Source organism: Schistocerca gregaria, chromosome 5 (genome assembly GCF_023897955.1).
Source record: "Schistocerca gregaria isolate iqSchGreg1 chromosome 5, iqSchGreg1.2, whole genome shotgun sequence".
NCBI classification, from domain to species: Eukaryota; Metazoa; Arthropoda; class Insecta; order Orthoptera; family Acrididae; genus Schistocerca; species Schistocerca gregaria.
In genome coordinates this window covers 567,500,225-567,521,505 of record NC_064924.1, presented here as the reverse complement: position 1 = coordinate 567,521,505, position 21,281 = coordinate 567,500,225, and positions in this window count along the sequence as shown.

The window sequence follows — 21,281 nt, the reverse complement described above, 5'->3', positions numbered from 1 at the left end:
CAGCAGTGAACTGTGGCAGAACTAACATCAGACTTTAATGCTTGGCAAAGTACAAGCATATCTGAACACACAGTGCACCAAACACTCCCAACTCCGCAGCTAATGGCCCATGCATATGACAATGTTAACACCACAATATCGGCAACTATGACTGAAATGGGTAAGTGACCATTGTCACTGGATGTTGGTGCAGTGGCAGAGTGTTGCATGGTCTGATGAATCTCAATGCCTTTTTCATCATGCTGATGGGAGGGCACGAATCCGTCATCTTCCGGGGGAACAGCTCCTTGGCGCCTGTACTGCTGGACAGTGACAAGCTGGCAGCAACTCCATTATGCTCTTGGGAACATTGACCTGGGCATCCATGGGTCCAGTGGACCTCATGTATGGCACCATGACAGCCAAGCAGTATCATATATTGGTTGCAGACCATGTACACCCGTACATGGCAATCAAGTTTCCTGATGGTAGTGGCATTTTTTAACAAGATAATATGCCACATCACAAGGCCAGGACTGTAATGAATTGATTCAAGGAACACAGCAGTGAGTTCCAATTGATGTGCTAGCCTGCCAACCCACCAAATCTGAAACCGGTCAAACACATCTGGGATGTGATTGAACAGGACATCAGAGCTCATTGCTCCACTCCCTGGGATTTAAGGGAATTGTGTGACTTGAGTGTGAAGGTATGGTGCTAGCTCCCTTCAGTGACCTACCAAGGCCTCATTCCTTCCATGCCTTGATGCGTCATTCATGTTCTGTGCCATAGGTGGGCACACAAGCTATTAAGTAGGTGGTCATAAAGTTCTGGCTGATTTGTGTAACAGGGAAGGATAATTTTTTCTGTAGAGGTAACACCAGATGATATTTAAGCATTGTAAATAATTTTAGGAATTCTGATAGTGTATATATGCGTTATCTTTTTAGTAATATGTTAAAAAAGATAATTGGTTGTATAGTATTTCCTCTTACTTATTGCACAAATAAATGTTTAAATGAGGATTTATTTCCAGAGGTGTTAAAACTATCTAGAGTCCTGCTCATTTGTAAGAATGGAGAGAGAAATTGCCCGTCCTGTTATCACCAAGTATCTCTGAAATCAGTTTTATCTCAAGTTTATTACCAGTTAAATGATTGTTTGGAACTTAATAACATTCTTTCTGCTGCACAGTTTTCGATTTAGGAAGGGCACATCTACTATTCATGCTATTGATTCTTTGATTAAAAAGGTGCTTAGTGCTTATGGAGGGAGAAAATTTGCTCAGGTTACTTTTCATGACCTTAGAGAGGCCTTGGACTATGTAGAGCATGATTTGCTTCTCAACGAATTACTTTATATGGAATCATTAACAACAAGTTATGTAACATTTGAATCATTGCTTAATCGCCATAAACAAATCATGTGTACTGAAAAGGAAAGATCACAGAGAGGTAGAATTAAGAGCTATTGGATCTTTGCTCAATGAGAGTAAAGTTCAACAGACTGTGTTTAGTCTGAGAGATTTGCCAGTAGAAGACTGTCTAGGTAGCATTAAGTTTTTAGGTATTGTTGCTATAGGAAATTGTCTTGGGATCCACACTTTAAATATGTTAGTCCAAGGTTACCTACAGTGGCATACTTGTTAAGAAAGTTAAAAAACTGTGTGCTTTTGGCTTATATAAATCAGCCTATTTTGCTTTTTTTTCACAGAATTGTAGCCTATGGGCTGTAGAGCAATAGCACACATGTTCAGGACATTTTGGTATTTGAAAAGGAAGTTATTATGGTTATCATAAACACAGAGAAACTTACCCATTGCAGACCATTATTTATTGACTTAAAAATATGTGGGGATGTAGCTCCATGGAGCCACCCAGAACAATATCACTGACCTGGGTTAACTCAAATAACACCTCTCGACCTGCAGTTAGTTTGCTCTGACTGATGTTTGTGACAACACACTTTGTACCTTGTAGGACAATAAAATACATTTGTATGGAATTGTACGACCTGTTAGTTGTTATTATTCGTAATCACTATCTCGAGTACCGTACTTCCTACAGGGTTGATCCCGAAATTTCAAGCACACTGCATTTAAAATAAGAAATCTCCCATGTTAGTCCATTATCCTACAATGCCACAGCTACTTCCAGGTCAACCGTTCTCTGCTCCGAGGGGTGTCAATCTCGTCTCTTCACCAATGCCTGTAATTGCACGAACTTTCCATGCCTGAGTTCAGTACAATTTTGCCAGAAGCTAGATGAAGTGACCAATTTGGCAATGTGTAGTGTTTCCACGTCTACCCTGCCAGACTCATGCCAAATTGGCCAACGACATATCAAATTCTCAGAGTGATCTTACCAGTGACAGCACTGTAATTGTGCCACGTGACTTTGCCATGCAATTCCCCTACGACAACAAATGTGTTTCCGCGTGAATAATGGCTTCCTGCCATCCCGTTCATCAGTACACATAATGCTCCGAGCTTCCACACAAGAAATAATGACATTTATTCCTGTAGACATTCCTTTAGTGCCAGTGAATCTACGCGCATTAACATTCCCAGTGTTTTTGCAAAGCTGTACAGACGCCCAGAGTGCCACGATAGTTGGTCAACAATGTCCCCCCCCCTTAAGAATCCTCAAATCTTTTCCAACTATTTACTGCCTTGCAAACAAATAACATGGGTTCAAGTGATTTTTGTGACATAAAAGTGAACTACTCATCATGGACTATGTCATCAGTATTGTCCTGCTTCATGCGTGTCATGTTCACTTGCAGCTGCGAGCACTACGCATGACGCACACACACAGCAACTACTCCATGCGTGTGTTATGCCTAGATTCAGCACAACTGCCTTACCAGATTCATTACCTCGGGAGCATACCATCTCTGCCCAGCATCCGGTAGCCCCTGTGGACCAACACTATGCACCCCATACTGCTGGTCACACCCATCTTTGTGCTTGGCTAGCATCTGACATGCTGCACATACCTTCACCTCATCATGACATACTCCATCCCGGTGCTTCTGCACCTATCATGCTGCATTTCTCTTCATTGTTTTATGACACGTCGTTCTCCAATACTTCTGCGGCTGCAGATCTCTTTACCGCTTTACGATGCACCACTCCATGATGCCTCTGCTCTTGCCGCACTGGGCAATGCCTACCTCACGATGGTGCCAGCCCCACATAACAATGTCCCTTAGCATTCTGAACATCCTTGGCCAAAGCTCCCTCCATTTAATGTGGACTCACCTACACTGTGGTTCTCTCTTAATGAGTGCATAATACAGTCCACAGGCATCATTGAGTACAATGACAAATTTGCAGTACTTCTTGACCACCTTGATGATAAAACCGAACTCATTAGTGACTTTCTGCTTGATCTTCACACAAAAACAAACAAGTATGAGACTGTCAAGGCTGTTCTGCTTCAATGCCTATCCCACTCACCAAAGCAAAAACTTCATCTAGTGATAAGTGAAACCTCACTCAGTCAGAGTACGCCTTCGGTGCTGTGGCGCAAGCTTTGCCTGCAGATTGATACATCCTTACTCCTGGATTATCCCTGTGGACTTTGTAGCTATTAAAACTGCTGGAGAGCATTCAAAAGGCGATGCTTGCATATGACGATGCTTCATTACACCTTGCTGCACAGCACCACTCGTTGATTAATTCTCACTCTGACCGCGCTACAGCTGACGGCATCCCCACCTACGTTGCCAACACACAAGCTCGGCTAAGCCTAGCCAATGCATCACCTGGACTCCCGCCCACTACTACACACCTCCTACTGCACAGATGCCAGCCAACTGACGTCTACCTCGGGACTGACTGAACCTTGCTGTGCTGGCACCTGCTACTGCTCCATGTGCTCTCCCAGGAGATAAACATAAACAAACACCTACAGTGCAGACAACCACCGGTATGCCTCTGCCCAGTCACTGACCCGTGCCTGCCAGTAAAAGCAATGCAAGTTAGCTGGGCACTGTGCCTGCCCATATTTACCGCCTTTGATGGTTCCATATTCGCTTCAGTACTGACACGCTATGTTGCAAACAGCCTTCCTCGTACCCAAACTGCTCTTGTGGCCTGGTACCAGCCCTCACTCATCCTCTTCCAGTTGCTGCAAATCACCACTTCATGATTACATTCACAGGTCTTATCTACAACTGGATGGCTCTCACCTTTTCATTTACAGTGAACAACTCAATTCTTATCTTCTAGTCGACACCAGAGCCAATGTCAGCACGATTCCACCGTCTCTCACTCCCACTGCCACTACACTTTCACCTTCACCATGCAACTGTGCACAAGTAATGACTCCATGAGGCCAGCAGCTGGTGCCTCCTACACCACTATCTTGGCAACAGTGCTCCTATGCCCTGGACGTTTGCGGTGGCTGAAATGGTGGAGCCCGCCTTGGGAGCAAAATTCCTCAGGCACTACTGTTTACTGCCAGACCTGAACCACACTCTGCTCCCGCACCACAATGGCCAATGGCTAATCAGTGGCAAGATCTTCAACTCCCTTTATGCCAATGATACGCCGCTATCTTCTACTTTGCAGTTGGAGATGCCTCTCAGTCTTATCTTGAAATGTCAAACGCTTCTGGATGAGGTCTGCACATCTGGTGCATACTCCAAACTTCAGCATTCCAACTCAGATATGCGAGCAACCAATGACCTCTTTGCCCACATATCACTGAGACATCTAGCAGGCTTCATACATCTCAACAGAAACTCACCGTTCTGCAACATCTACACCCACTGCCTGACAATGAAGACATTACGTCGGCCTCAAACAGATCAGTCACGTGCCATTACCTAATTGTGCTCGCCCAAATATACCCAGTGTTATTGACAGTTCCTCTGTGTCAATTGATGATGGCGTTACAACAACACCCATTGCTATGCCCTCGGCCCTCACTTCGTGCCAGCTCATATAGCTGCAGATCAGTTGCATTGTCCGTGATGGGACAGTTCAATGTACCACCACCACCACTGGCCCTCTGGTCTGGTGTTGCCCCCCACTGCCTACCTTCCTTCAAACTCAAAGCAGCAAAAGCCACCATGGATGAACTCTTGCATGCTGGTATTGTACACCCATCCGATACTATCTGAGCTTCTCCTATCAATCTCGTCCTCAAAAAGGATAATATTTGGCAATGTGTGGTGATTATCAATACCTCAACACCAAGACTATAACAGACACTAACCTATACCAAACTTACAAGACTTTGCATACAAACTTGCAAGTGCCACTGTAGTCAGTCTTATTGACTGTGAAAGGGGCCCATTTACAGACACCTAAGACTGACAGGGGTATACCAGAATCTGCAATAATCATGCCATTCAGTCTGTCTGAGTTTTTTTTTTTTTTTTTTGCTGTACGGGTTAAGAAATGCAACCCAGACCTGTCCTCCAACGTAACATGTCCTTCTGCTACGCTTACCTAGATGATGTGATAATTTTCTCATAGTCCCCCAGTGAGCATGAGATTTATTTACGCTCTGTGTGGCACATAGCATCATAATCAATAACAGTAAATGCCAATTACAACAACTGTGTGTCACCTTCATTGGACATTGGTTGATGCTTCAGGGATACGTCCCATCTCGGAGAAAAGGATACACATCTGTTTCCACTCTCCCCACTTGGACTATCAAGAACTACAATGTTTCCTTGGAGTCATCAATGTTTACAGGTGTTATCTCCGATAAACGGCTGACACACTCTTGCCCCTCACTGAGACTCTGCACAGAAAGAACCACCACCTGCGAATGACAACTGACATGGATTGCTGAAATACAAGCGACCTTCAACAAGATTAAATCCGATCTCACACAGGCTGGCACCCTGGCCCTTCTGTCACCAGAAGGACACCTCATGATCCCCGCAGACGCCATAAACCACCAACAAGAGATTGCTGGCATAGCACAGGCGCTGTGTTTCTTCTCTCAAAAGTTGACCAGTACTCAGAAAAAGTGGTTGGCTTCTATGAGGCGATCCATTATTTCCAGGACGACACTAGGACACCCTCTAACCATTTACACTGACCACAAGTCTCTTGCAAATGCGATCAGAAACACTTTTGTTGACATCACACCAAGGTACTTTTGCCACCTTGACCTGGTCTTGCAATTTACCACCAACATCAGATGCATCTGAGGTGACGAAAATGTAGTCGTGGACTACCTGTCTCACTGGGTGGTCACATCTACTCAGCTGGACTTCGATCTACTCACTGATGCAAAGGCACAGATCCTGACCTATAACTACTACCCACTGGACAAGACACTGGCCTACAACTACAACAGTGCACAGTGCCAGGGTCCACCAGACCCACTTGGTGTGATGTATCATGTGAGAGGATATGACGCCATTATGCAATCCTATCATTAAACTGTATTCAACTTGCTACACAATTTTGCGCATCCCAGCATATACTCCACACTGTCAAGTGTTATTGCATTGCACAGATGAGGGCCTGTGTCTCTTGTCAACAGGCAAAGGTAAGATGCCACGCTCAGCCCCCATTTGGGAAATTCCCTATCCCAAAGGGGCATTTTCAACACATCCAAACTGATTTAGTCGGGCCATCCCCCAAGTCGCAGGTTTCAAAGAACATCTTTCCATGACTGACTGTATGATGGTTAGGGTTAGGGTTGCACCAGTGCTGGATACTTCAGCCAACACAATTGCCAAGGTCTTTGTTTGTAACTCGATTGCCAGGCTGGGCTGTCCTACATCACTGATGGCAGACCAAGGCCAGCAGTTTGACTCCGTGTTGTTCAATGAAGTGCGCCGACTTTGCATGTGCCATCGTTCCCACAAAACTGCTACCACCCCTAGTCAAACACCCTTGTGGAACGACGGCACTGCACACTCAAGGCAGCATTACTCTACCACTCACAGTCGTGGACACACACCATGCCCTGGGTGCTTTTCGGAATTAGGACCGCTAATAAAGAAGATTTGAACATCTCGCTTGCTGTGGTCCTTTATGGTGAGCCACTCTGTCTTCCTGCAGAATTTGTCACTCACTGTGCAGCTACACTGGACCATTATCAGATGGAACCAGCGCAGCAAGTGCATGACTATCTATACAATATCCACATGCCGTCACCTACCCATCATGCATAGCCTACAATATTTCCCTGCATCAGTGCCTATGCAGCCAACGGACATTCACTTAAACGAACAACTAAATAACGGTGACTTACTGCCAGAAGACTTTGATGTACCCTATGTGACTCACTATTAGTCATCTCCATCAGTTTAGCAAATAGGCAGCAGGCCTCAATATAGTCTCCAGGTTAATCCTACATGCTACGCCCCTGCCCTTCTCCATCGATATAGCAGCTTCAACATCTTGCTTCACAATGGATGGAGCACTCATCATTACTGCCCCTTTATTTACCACTCCTGCCACCGCCAGGGATGACGCCGCCTCTACTGTCACCTTGCCAGCCTCTATTCATCATGCTGGGTACGCAGCCCCCTCCTCCGTTGCTGATCTTCATTCCACCTACATCACACCACCATACCTTTCTCCTCAGCCTCCACTGGCTCCTCTCACTTCAGACTTTGGCCAGGCACTGTGCCCACCGGCACACCTTGCCAATTATGACATTTCAGTGATTAACGCCTCCACTGTACCAACATCCTGCAGGTGAACACAGCTTTTTCCCATGTGCTCCACACTGTTGGGGGGAGGAGGGGTGGAGCAGGGAGAGGCCTCTTTGGGGATGTAATCTGTAGTGTTGCCCGGAACAATATTACTGCCCTGAGGTGGCTCACCTAACACCTCTAGGCCTGCAGTTAGTTCACTCTGATCGATGTTTATGACAACATGCTTTTTACCTAGTATGACAATAAAATATATTTGTATGAACAAGGTACAACCTGATAGCTGTTGTTATATGTAACTACTATCCCAAGTACTGTACTTCCTACAAATATTAACTGCAATAAACTTGTATATTTACATAGTTATCTTGTCCACAAAGAATAACTTATCAGAATACCAGCTTACACAGGATTTACACTCTCGTGGTACTAGAAAAAAAAAAAATAGGTGTATTGGCATACCTTACTGCAGACTATACAAATCACTGAACAGCTATGATGTCTTGGGTATGAAATTATTCATCAAACTGCCTTTAGAATGGGCAGAAGCTCCATTTGGCTTATTTAAGCAGAAACAGTACAGCTCTGTATTCATTAATCCTCTTTACTCAGATAACGAATATGATGATTGTGAAAATGTGACGCATAGTGGTAATTGTTTGGAAAGCGTACCATAATTTCTTTTGAGTTGTTAATGTAAGGCACTAACTGTTTTAGCTTAAATGTTATACTTTATTGAAAATAAATACTTATTGCAGTTTCATCTTTTACAAACAAATCTTTTTTGTGTGTTCTCTATATTTATAAGCATTGTAACATGATGTTATCTATTGCTGTAACAGCTGAATGACAATAAAATTTCATTTACTTATTTGTTGGAATGCTATTCTACAGGATTGTTTTGTAAAATGCAGGGCAGGTGTTTGTGTTGTTTATTTGTGGGCATGAAATGATATGATGAAGTATAATGATTAGATAAGAGTTAATGACAGATGTGAAAATTACCGAACTATCAGTTTAATAAGCCACGGCTGCAAAATACTAACGCGAATTCTTTATAGACGAATGGAAAAACTGGTAGATGCAGACCTCGGGGAGGATCAGTTTGGATTCCGTCGAAATGTTGGAACACGTGAGGCAATACTGACCTTACGACTTATCTTAGAAGAAAGATTAAGAAAAGGCAAACCTACGTTTCTAGCATTTGTAGACTTAGAGAAAGCTTTTGACAATGTTGACTGGAATACTCTTTTTCAAATTCTAAAGGTGGCAGGGGTAAAATACAGGGAGCGAAAGGCTATTTATAATTTGTACAGAAACCAGATGGCAGTAATAAGAGTCGAGGGGCATGAAAGGGAAGCAGTGGTTGGGAAAGGAGTGAGACAGGGTTGTAGCCTCTCCCCGATGTTATTCAATCTGTATATTGAGCAAGCAGTAAAGGAAACAAAAGAAAAATTTGGAGCAGGTATTAAAATTCATGGAGATGAAGTAAAAACTTTGAGGTTCGCCGATGACGTTGTAATTCTGTCAGAGACGGCAAAGGACTTGGAAGAGCAGTTGAACGGAATGGACAGTGTCTTGAAAGGAGGATATAAGATGAACATTAACAAAAGCAAAACAAGGATAATGGAATGTAGTCAAATTAAATCGGGTGATGCTGAGGGAATTAGATTAGGAAATGAGACACTTAAAGTAGTAAAGGAGTTTTGCTATTTAGGAAGTAAAATAACTGATGATGGTCGAAGTAGAGAGGATATAAAATGTAGACTGGCAATGGCAAGGAAAGCGTTTCTGAAGAAGAGAAATTTGTTAACATCGAATATAGATTTATGTATCAGGAAGTCGTTTCTGAAAGTATTTGTTTGGAGTGTAGCCATGTATGGAAGTGAAACATGGACGATAACTAGTTTGGACAAGAAGAGAATAGAAGCTTTCGAAATGTGGTGCTACAGAAGAATACTGAAGATAAGGTGGATAGATCACGTAACTAATGAGGAGGTTTTGAATAGGATTGGGGAGAAGAGAAGTTTGTGGCACAACTTGACTAGAAGAAGGGATCGGTTGGTAGGACATGTTTTGAGGCATCAAGGGATCACAAATTTAGCATTGGAGGGCAGCGTGGAGGGTAAAAATCGTAGAGGGAGACCGAGAGATGAGTACACTAAGCAGATTCAGAAGGATGTAGGTTGCAGTAGGTACTGGGAGATGAAGCAGCTTGCACAGGATAGGGTAGCATGGAGAGCTGCATCAAACCAGTCTCAGGACTGATGACAACAACAACAACAAGAGTTAATTATGCATCAGTGAAACAAGTAATGAGAAATGTATTAGGGGTGGAGTACCAATGGTCAGGAAGCCTGGCTTTGCATTAAGATATTTTTTTTTTTAAATTGATAATGCACTCCTCTAGACAATAAGGTTGGAACTGAAAATACAAGTTGGAAATAACAAGCATGGATAATATGAAATATTAATTGTGTACTAATTTACACAGAGGTGGCAAAAGTCATTGATTGCCTCCTAATATCATGTCGGACCTTATTTTACTCTCCATAGACAGCAACTTGACATGGCAGTGACTCAACAAGTCACCGGAAGAACCCTGCAAACATATTGAGCCATGCTGCTTCTATAACCACACATAACTGCGAATGTGTGGCTGGTGCACAATTTTATGCACAAACTGATCTCTCTATTCTGTCTCACAAATGTTCGATGGGATTCATGTCAGGTGATCTGCGTGGCCAAATCATTCATCTGGATTGTCCAGAATGTTCTTCAAACGAATTGTGAACAACTGTGGCCTGGTGAATTGGCATATTGTCATTTATAAATATTCCATAATTGTTTTGGGTGCAAATGCTCTCCCAGTGGCTGAATATAACCATTTCCAGTCAATGATCAGTTCAGTTGGACTAGAGGATCCAATCCATTCCCTGTAAACACAGTCCACACCATTATGCAGTCACCACAAGCTTTCACAGTGCCTTGCTGACAACTTGGGTGGACTTCTGTGGGTTTGTGCCACACTCGAACCTTACCATCAGCTCTTACCAACTGAAATCAGAACTCATTTGACCAGACCACAGTTTTCCATGTCTAGTGTCCAATCAGTATGATCACAAGCCCAGGACAGGTGCTGCAGGTGATGTCGTACAGTTAGCAAAGGCACTCCTGTCAGTTGTCTGCTGCCATAACCAGTTAGCGCCAAATATCACCACGCTGTCTTAATAGACACATTTGTTGTACACCCCACATTGATTTCTGTGGTTATTTCACGCAGGGTTGCTTGTCTGCTGGCACTGATAACTCTACGCAAATGTGTCAGCACTCATTTGTTAAGTGAAGTCCGCCAGCCACTTCATGGTGAGTGGTAATGCCTGAAATTTAGTATTCTGACACACTCTTGACACTGTGGACCCTGGAATACTGAATTCCCTAACAATTACCAATGTGGAATGTCCCAGGTGTCTCGCTGGAACTACTATTCCCCATTCAAAATCCGTTACTTGATGTCATGCAGACATAATCACATCACACGTTTTCACATTTATCAACTGAGCTCAAATGGCAGCTCTGCTTATGTGCTGCCCTTTTATACTTTGTGTACGCGATACTCTTGTCATCTGTGTCATGCAGTATACCGGACTTTTGTCCTTTTGGAGTACATGGTTTTTGTGTAAATAATACCTTTGTGAATTAGGCAACATGTTAGTGTTTGGTTTGTGAAGTATGACACCGAAAATGAAAAGCTGACTGAAACAGTAATATTTTTATAAAGTGCTGATATTATACACATCTGCATATTTCGCTTTACACACTATTGAAATTTGCTTTTTTAATTGGTAGCTTAAGGTACTGATGACACATTAAAAAAAAAAAATATTTTGATAAGCAGCTGATTGCAGTAACTTAAAAGTAATGTAAACATTCTGACAATAGTTAATGATTAGTGGCTGATGGGAATTTCCTGAGAATTTATTGAAGATAGTAATTCAGTCTGAGTGAAGTAACGTAGTGATTTGAAAAAAGTTCCAACACAATTTACTTAACACAACTAGTAATGATGTTATGCTAACAGTTCTATTCTCTCTGTGGTATGTAAAAATATTTGGCTGTTGTTACAAGGATACAGCTTCCTTCTCCTCGTATTATGTTGGGTAGTTTTCTGTGTCATTTTGAGAAGTAAATTTGTAAATGTATAATATTGTTAGGCCTTATGAAGTGTTTTCTGGTAAGTTTAGGTATGATACTTACTAGCAGGCTAAAGTAGGGTGCTTTGTATTTCTTTTCTTGTATAATGCTGGAGGGTGATCACTTCCAAGGACACTGATGTTAGTGATGTGACAAGGATGAGCCAGTTGGATCTATGAAAGGTGTGGACCCATTTACAGCTAAGTGCTTCAACAGGAGACGTTTGTGCAAATGAACAGTGAGTTAGTGGAAAAATTGTAAAAGTTTTTTCTTGCTTCGTTTTTCATACGTGACATGAGTCTGTACTTGAATACATTTGAACAGTCTCTTCTTTTTTGTAATTTCTTTGTATGGTGTCTATAATTTCGTTGCTTTCACAGACAGCCAGTATTAATATATATTTCATTGTCATATATACTATTGTTAATTCACAGTATAATAAATTTGTACAGTTTCTTTTGTTCATGATCTGTGAGGAAATTTTGAACCTGCTTTTCTAGACACTGGTTTATGCAGAGTGCAGCAGCGTTCATAGTAGGATATTAAAAACACACCATCAGGCAGTACTGTAATTTATTTATTACCTACCATCTCAATTAATAGTTAAAGGTATGCCATTTACTAATATTTAAGTCATTGTCCATTGTGTGGATTACTTTTTGAATATGACTCCTGTCAGATGATGCCCCTCTGCACAACACATTCATCTAGGTGGCGTTGGAAGCTTTCCATAACTCGGCGTAACCTGGGACACTGCCGACGGCAGTTCTGATGTGATCCTTCAACTCAGGAATGGTGGTATATTGTGTTCGGAACACTTCTTGCTTCAGGTAGCCCAAAGGAAAAAGTCTGCACATGAAAGGTCAGGTGAGTGAGGCAGCCAGGAAATGTCACCAAAATGGGAAATTACTCTACCGGGAAATGTGTGGCACAAGAAATCCATGCAAATTCTGGCTGTATGCGAGGTTGCTCCATCTTGTTGAAACCATAATTGTTCCACATCCACATGGAACTAATTGGGGAAGAACAAAGTCTTGCAGCATCTTTAGGTAGCGTTCACTGGTGACAGCTACAGTGACACCACTGTCATCCTCAAAGAAGTAAGAGCCAATAATCGCAAAGGAAGCAACTCCACACCACACTGTGGTACGAGAACTGTGCAAGGGCTTGATGTGCACTTCATGCAGGTTTACATCACTCCAATAACGCATATTCTGTCTATTCACTGAACCACATAACTCAAAATGAGCTTCATCTGACGTCATGGTGGTGTGCAACATTTGTGGAATTTGGTGAAGGAGATTGGGCATGGTTAAGCAGAGTGTTTCGCGTGAAACCCAATTGCGAGGCCTAATTTCCTGCACAATCTGCAGCTTATTTGGGTGAAAATGGAGATCTCCTGAATGAGAGATCGAACATATGCACAGTTTGCACATGATGACGAGCAGATCTTTTTAAGCAATGCAATAGTGCAGCACAAACATTTTCCATGGCTTCTGGTGTCCGCACAGTTCTTTCACTTCTTCCCAGTTTGCCATTGCAAACAGCACCTGTTGTTCGAAATGCACGTATCCACCTCACAATGTCTGTCCATCTGGAACTTTCCCATGGAATCCCAAGTTGAAATGTTGCCGAAGAAGGGGGTAGCAATAACAGAGTCATTATTCTTAAAATAACTTTCAACAGCAAAGGCATGATGCTGTGCACTCCACCGCTCCATATCACTGTCGCACTTGAAATGGGAGCTCATTAGTGCACGAATGCGGCACAAACTGGCGCGCATTCCTGCAGTATGTCATTGTACTACGCAATTCAAATTATGCTATGAATGCTGCTGCACCCAGTATAGTCAGCTATTTGGCAATATCTGACTACATAAACCAATATGGGAGTTATGTGACAAAGTAGGTGGATTCTTCCCACCTCTTTTTACTACTCCCCCAAATAATTTTTTGCCAGTTTTTATCTTATTTGCAATTTATCTGTTGACATGTAACACTTATCTAAAAAAAAATCTCAAAATCATATTTACAGTGAATTTCACATAAACTTATTATTCAAGTGATTGTAATTAATTTTCAATAAGGCACTATTAATTAAAAGTTACAGTGAGTTACACAATTCCATAAAGTGCTCCACATCATTCACAAGCTAAGCATTCATACTTTCCTATACAGCATTTTAAATTACCAAAAATTAATGATCTTCTGCAATAACCATTGTTAGTTCTGGACTTAGACTTTTGTTACCTAAACTTTTTCGTATAAAATGACAATAAATTCCTGCAATTTACCATCATTTGCATTGGTGTCGATTTATGTAAATGAAGGGATTCACATTGCACATGAAAAATAGTATTTTTCCAAATTTTTAACCAGCAACAATTTCTCTACTCCAGAATCTATTGTTTCTTGTTGTCCACTAAAAACAGTAAATTCCAACCTAGCCAAATTTTAAAACATTATGCAGTTTTCAAAATAAAAGTTTGTTCTTATGCCAATCTATAAATAGTCAGACATCACCCAAAACAGTCAGTCCGTGGTTTGAAAGTAAACAAAAATCATTTATATCAGACACACACACACTGTTGAGTCACATCACGATTAGGCACAAAATTCTGTAAGTGAAAATGTGTGTATCAACAACTGTGTAACACCAGAATTTTAATGCACACACACTTTCGAGTGAACTGTGTACATTAAATTAAAGAACTTTTGAAATGAACTGTGTTGTGATTAACAATAACTGAGAAACTTTAATGCCATGGAAGTTTGTGAATTTTGGACACAGTGACGTTAATTATGGACCAACTTAAATGAAGTACCTGAGTGTAATTGTCTTTAACAGGAACTGTGATGATTACACGTAAAAGTGAACTGTTTTTATTTTATGCCATGACTGGAAATTTTGTTGCTGTGAATGTGTGTGCTTGCTTGAAAACTTGGACTAATGAATTGTTTGTAGCATAAAAACTGGTCAACATAATTAATAACTGATATTTGAGAGAATAAAATGTGTGTGTTCATATTATCTAAGTTATTGGGCGATGTAAAGGATTTCATACATGTGATGCCTGCAAGATAAATACAAGATCTTTTCCCAAGAAATTTTCAATCAAAACCTGGTAAAAGTGTCAATATTTGATGCTGTTATCCCCAAAACTAATGATTTACCATAGGACTCAAGACATCATTCAGTAAACTTGTCATAGACACCTGTTTCCTGTTGTTTTCCAGTTCCAGATTGCAATGCACTTGCGACATAACCGACTTGATTTCATAGTCTCAACCTCAGTTTAAATGAGAGAGGCATGGTGTTTGCTAAATAATTTACATGGCAACATAACTTAGATAATATGAACACACACATTTTATTCTCTCAAATATCTGATAAGGTTTCAGAAACTCCTTTAATGAAAAGCTGGGCTGTAGAAACACATGTCTGACTAAACTAATGTTGGAACAAATTTCAATATGCTTGGTCTATTATCAGTCATAATAAATTCCACACTACACTGGAATCAGTACAGAATGGCCAAGGACACGTACACCAAGTCATGGAACCTGAATCACAGGTTTTGTTTGAGACTTTGGGAGGATTATAGAGAATTTTATAATTAACTGTGTTCTTCCTTGACAACCCATCATGTCTCAGTGGCTATCATGTAAAACTGATGAGGGGGAAAAAATTTACTTGGGAATGTGCATGTCCATGATAATTTCAATAATCACCACAAAAAATGTAATTTGTGGTATCTGTATTTTCCTTCACAGACTGTATGCCTAAGTGTGGTTCTGGCCCCTCATACAGCAAAAGCACTGCATTAGATAGCACTATTCTTTAAAAATTCAATCCAATCACGAGAGATGGCAAGTTCATGGGAGACTACAATAAATTATTTACAGAGATAAGAAACAGAAGTGGTATGCATTGTACTTCAGGCTATCTCAGTGTGTTGCAATAAATATCAAGAGTGTAGAAAGAGAGACTTCCTCATTCAATATGGATTTTTGAAAGAACGTTTGATTTTGACAACTTTTACTTCACAAATACTGTGTGTATACTTCAATTAAAATAACTTTGTGAGTAACATTACAACAACTCAAGTGGGAGAGTCCAGTCAATCTTAGTTGCTCGCTATGTTCTCGATTTTGTAGATACACGAGCCTTGTCAAGTGTTGCTGGCAACACTGCCACCTACAGTTTCATTTGAGCTATAACAGTTTTACAGACTGCATTACTAAACTTGATACTGTAATATTAATAACCAAGTTTAAGGCAAAAGCGTTTCAGTTAATGCACTATTTTTGTGTGCTCTACTCTAAAGATACTTATGGAAATTGTCTCCGCCCTCCCAAGTTGTAAGAGGCCAAGGGGGTCCCCTTCCACGTTTCCTATTTAGATGTGACGACACACAACTCATTTTCTCATGCCACAGAACCAAACTGGCAATGAGGTTCAGTAAAAGAAAAAAATCGAAATTGAAAAATAACAGATACCCTAATTTACAAGTAATGTGTGTGGGAAAACTTACAAATCAGTTAATAGCCTACAAAAATTACTGTATGTAGCTTAAAAATACCATTATTGATTGATGGACGTTAGCTACAAATTTTCACAATAAGAACTATGTTAAACAGAAAAACAGCTTCACTCGCATTTTCAACAAAGTAAACATTTTTCTTCTACTTTCTCCCTGAAGAGTTTATGACTATTAGTATTGACAGCCTTGTAAGCTATACCAACCTTATACCTCCTAACAGTCCGGCCCATTAGATGAGTGGTCAGCATGGCAGACTGCCACACCAAGGGGCCCAGGTTCGATTCCCGGCTGAGGCAGGAGATTTTTTCCACTCAGGGACTGTGTGTTGTGTTGTTCTCATAATGATTTCATCCCCATTTCTAATGCGCAAGTCGCCCTATGTGGCGTCAAATGCAATAAGTACTTGCCATCGGTGGTGAACTTCCCCAAATGGGGGACTCCTGGCCCACAATGCCGTAGGCTCATTTCATTCACCTCCTAGCACTTTCTAAAGAAACATCTAAAGTACTATCATTACATGCTACAGAAGAAAGTATTGATGTCAAAAAAGTTTAGAACAACCACATTACAAAAATGTATTTTAATTATTCTTAACAAAATAAAACACTTGACTTAACATCACCAAGAACCAAAGTAGACAATAATCAAACAAACAGAAATAATTTATGTACACCGACTAATATCTATTTTCCTAAATGGAAAAAATAAATTAATTGAATAAATTATCTGAGTCAGAGTTAAGAGCACTTACATTTACTTATATACACTTTCTAGTTTATGTTCAGAAACCTTCACAGTGTATTAGAGATCAAATACTTGTACATGAGCTTCAGAGGAACTTAATACTGATTCTGCACAAACAAAATCTGAGGAACGATATCTGACAATGCTCGCCATACTGCGGATGTGTAAAGTACATTATTTTATTTCTATAATGTAGTGCAAATTAATCTACAAGATTGGTAACATTTCATATTAAAACCTTCATCCAGATATGAAAAGCATTATGGGAGTATGAGGTTTTCCAATAGACACAGAGATAAAAAGATAACAACTGATCACTTGATTTATAAACGAACAATACAAGTACTACATCATACTAAAAATAACTTTAAACTCATTATTTAATGTGTAGCACAAAACAAAAATTACAGTTTTAAATTTCATGTTATTGTCACAAAAGAGGCAGGTGATTTAAATAATATTCCACACAATTTGTATTTAACTTCCATCTTTTCTCTCCTAATGTTTTTGCAAGGGCAGTATCATTTTTTGTCTGGTAAAGAAGCCTTCATCTGACTGGCATGAATTACAGTACGCTAACAGTTTAATAAACATCCTGAAAATAATTTTATGCATGGTGAACAAATCATATACTAAAGTTTATCGGCAGTTCTACAGCTTTTATAATCTGCTTCCTCACATCTATTTTACAACACAGCCTTAGCATGACATATCGTACCACAAATATTGAGCAAAAGAAACCCAATAATTACAAAATTTATATACACACACTTACTCATAAAGTGAAAGTATCTGAATTATATTTAAGTTTAAAGAAAAATATTTAGCATTTATTAACTATCCACTTTCCTACACAGACAAAACCTGATTCTTATTCAAATACACACACAATATGAACTACCATCGCACATCTGGTTTTTGACATAAAAGTCACAAAATAAGTAGTGGAAAGTGTTCGAATTCACAGCAAAAAACTTCTGAAACTTTCTGGCAGATTAAAACTGTGTGCCACACCAGGATGCAAACCCAGGACCTTTGCCTTTTCAGAGTAAGTGCTCTACCAACTGGGTTACTAAAGCACAACTCACGGTCTGTCCACACAGCTTTTCTTCTAACCATACCTCGCCTACCTTCTAAAATTCACAGAAGTGTTCCTTCATAACCAGAAAGATTATTGCAGAGCTGTGAGGACATGTCTTGAACTATGTTTGGGTAGCTCAGCTGGTAGAGTACTTGTCCACAAAAGGCAAAGATCCATGGCTCAAGTTCCCATCTGGCACACAATTGTAACCTGCCAGGAAGTTTCATATCACTCTGCTGCAGAGTGAAAATTCATTCCGGAACCCACTTTTATCTCGTGAAATTTCATGGATCAGTCCTCAGAACCAAACATAGAAAAATTCTGTAGCCCAGAACCAGCTCTGTAGTTGCTATATGGTATGATTAGGCGAAGTGTTGGACGCTCTCATTTTATTTCCTCACTTTGTGTCTGATTCAAATGGGAGAAAACCATAATATTTGGTACAATTAAAAAAAATGCCCTCTGTGATGCACTTTACAGCGACTTGAAAAGTCTGGATTTGAATGATACAAAAATTACAATAAGTATATCAAAGTCTGAGAGCTCATCAGAAGTATTTCCATTTAATGATAAAGATTATCACGAGTGAACTCTCTATAATGTACTCATTCTTTAATTTAGTACAGAACTAGAATGTAACTAAATATCACTGGAATCCACATGCAATACATACAAAACGAATATAAATCTATTTCTTTCTCCACTGACAAACACAATATTTTATCACATGCATGTTACTTCACAGTTTTCAAAATATGAATAAAAATATCATTTACAATCAGCAGCTAAGAAAATATATCAGAGCCATGACTTATCAGCATGATGTAATTTTATATTGGTTGGTTTCAAAATCATCTTTACATTTTCTCCAAGGAACTTTCAAGACAAGGGTTATCCAAAAATTAACATGTATGAATAATGAAGGACCTTCTTTTCGAAGTGTTCTTCAAAGCATATAATCAAATTCTGTTGCAAAAAAATACTATATAAAAATCAGTCAACATGTGAGATGTAAATTCTGCCTCAACACATTACTGCCTAGGGAAGTGCATAAAAGTAACAGAATATTCAGTCTTCTTTTTGCCTTTGGTTGTCTTAATTTTGCCATCTCCTACGATCAGCTGTTGCTCTTCAAAAGCTTAATATAAGAAAGAAATAAAGAAATTCTACAATTAAACATGCAGTAACCAGAAAATAATATATTTCCAGTTACCATGCAATGAAACATCACTTTCAAAAATGGTCTGTAAGTAACTGTGTCTCCCAAAAACTCATTTTCATAATATTAGGTTGGTACACAAGTTCATTGTGCTTTTGTTTTGCATGTTGGTATTCAGTTTGCTATGGGTTTGTTTATCAATTGTAATTTTTTATTTGTAGTTCATTGTTGCTATCTGAGTTTACACATTCTCATTTTCCATTTGGAGATAGTGAATAAAGCTCTGGATGCTAGAAAATGGATTGCCAAGTGGAGAAATCTGAACATTTCCAACATATTCTTCTGTTTGAGTTCAGTTGAGGAGCGATAGCAGTGGAGGCAGCCAGAAATACTTGCACCATGTATGGATATAATGCCATCGGAAAGAGTGCAGCAAGAATATGGTTTTCTCAAAAACCATCTTTTTGAAATTAATGACTATCCACACTGAGGAAGAACTTTGGGGTTTGATGAAGCTCATTTAAACAAATTAAATGATTCACTTCAGTGTTCTCAAGAACTGGCAAATGTGATGAACTGTGATCATTCCACCATCGTATGACAGCTGCATGCAATGGGGAAGGTTCACAAATTGGATGTATGGGTACCACATGCTCTAAGCCAAAATCACAAAAATCAGCAGGTGATCATACATGCATCTCTGGGTGCTCATCATCAACTGGTTCATGAACAACACCATTCCTATTCTGCATCATTACTGGTGACTAGAAATGATATCTTTATGCTAAAATAAGGAAACAGCAACTTCCTGCACAAAGACCTGCATGCATCCACAAAAGGTATTGCTACGCATTTGATGGAATAACGATGGTGTGGTGTACTATGAATTACTTCCCCGAGGTGTAACCATTACTGCTGACATTTATTGTCAACAATTAAGACATCTTGTAGATACAATTCAATAACAATGACCAGGAAGACTATGAGAGGTAATCCTACTCCATGATAATGGCCACCCGTATTCTGGTACACTGACAAAAAATCAGTATACAGGAGACGGGTTGGGAAGCAATTCCAGACCCACCATATTCACCTGATCTCATGCCCTCAGATTTTCGCCTTTACCACTCTCTATTGAACAGCCTTCAAGGAATTTCCTTTCCAGATGAAAATGCGCCCAAACCATGGCTCAAAACCACATTTTTTTTAAAGTCGCAGAACCTGAAAGTAACCTTCAGTGTGGACAGACTCTTGGAAATATTATTGATGACCAAAGTGTCTATTATGTGTATCTGATGCATTCATTAAACAAATGGAAAAATGTTGTGAACTTATGCACCAACCCGATAATTACAGAGAAATACACAGGAATCACTTAAACAATAAATACACCACACTGTAAAGTAGTAGCACCTTAAGATATGCTACATCATAAGTCATGATAAAATATTTTTTAATTGTGGTTTAGTTCCAATCTTGGAATCTTCTTCAGTGTAGTTCCATTTTACAATGATGTACTTTGGGATGACACAAATAATGTACCTACTACTTCAGTTGTGTGTGAGGCTATCACTGCCCCAGTCTTAAATGGAAGAAAAAGTCATTGTCAAGGGTGGACTGCAGTGCCTTTGATAAGATTTACTTGAGATACGTGGAATTATACAGGAGAGGGATAGGGGGAGGGAGTGGGGGATGAGGCAGGTAGAGGGAAGGGGGAGGGGGAGGGAGAGGGAAGTGGGAGGGAGAGGGAAGTGGGAGGGAGAGGGAAGTGGGAGGGAGGGGGCAGAGGGAGAGGGAAGTGGGCGGGAGGGGGCAGAGGGAGAGGGAAGTGGGAGGGAGGGGGGAGAGGGAGAGGGAAGTGGGAGGGAGGGGGGAGAGGGAGAGGGAAGGGGGAGGGAGGGGGCAGAGGGAGAGGGAAGTGGGAGGGAGGGGGCAGAGGGAGA